Raw genomic sequence first — 777 nt, forward strand, 5'->3', positions numbered from 1 at the left:
TTACACTAAGAGGGGGGGGGGTGTGTTGTATTTGGGTTCTTAAAGAGAACGCGGTAATTTACTCATATATAATTGTTTAAAGTTTAAGTAAGAGTTTTTTTGGCACCTGCAACACAAACAAGTGCCGAAGATAGAAGGTGTCTTTAGTGTGAATAATACAAACAAAAAGAGGAGAGAAAAGGACGATACGTGTCTCATAGGAAGGAAGAGCAAACCATCTTCTTCAGAGCAACAAAACCAATCATCCACTTGTAGTTAATTGTTGTCTCGAATCCTCTTAATTTTAGTTGCCGGTCTTGGGTTTTACTGCGTATTCTGTTTTTGCAATGACAATCCTGTTGGGGATACAGAGCAACTTGCGTGAGAAAGTACTTAATATGTATTGTGCTCGTTTACATTCATGGCAAATAGGCCTAAATTACATACATGTATCGTAGTTAAAATGTGGTACCTTAGGATTAACAGGGCAGATTGGGTGTTGTGCCGTATCGGTAGATCTAGAATCTACTTCGTTCTACCTGGTTCACCTGTTTTCAAAGTTCTCCATTGAGTTCCATTTTTGTCATTTATAAAATAGAGTTTATTTCCACGTCCGTTTGTTTGTTCGTTTGGCTGAATGATTGTATGTTTGTTCGTACTTTCGTTTAAATAGGCTAAATAGAAGCAAATCGACATAATAATAATCACTTAGGGCTGGGAAAAGGTAAGGCATACAGACAAAAACAACAGAAGGAAAGTAAAGAAGTAGGACCAGTGGCGCCCTCCAACCACTCGCTC

The sequence above is a fragment of the Aplysia californica genome, unplaced genomic scaffold, assembly GCF_000002075.1.
Source record: "Aplysia californica isolate F4 #8 unplaced genomic scaffold, AplCal3.0 scaffold01435, whole genome shotgun sequence".
NCBI lineage: Eukaryota > Metazoa > Mollusca > Gastropoda > Aplysiida > Aplysiidae > Aplysia > Aplysia californica.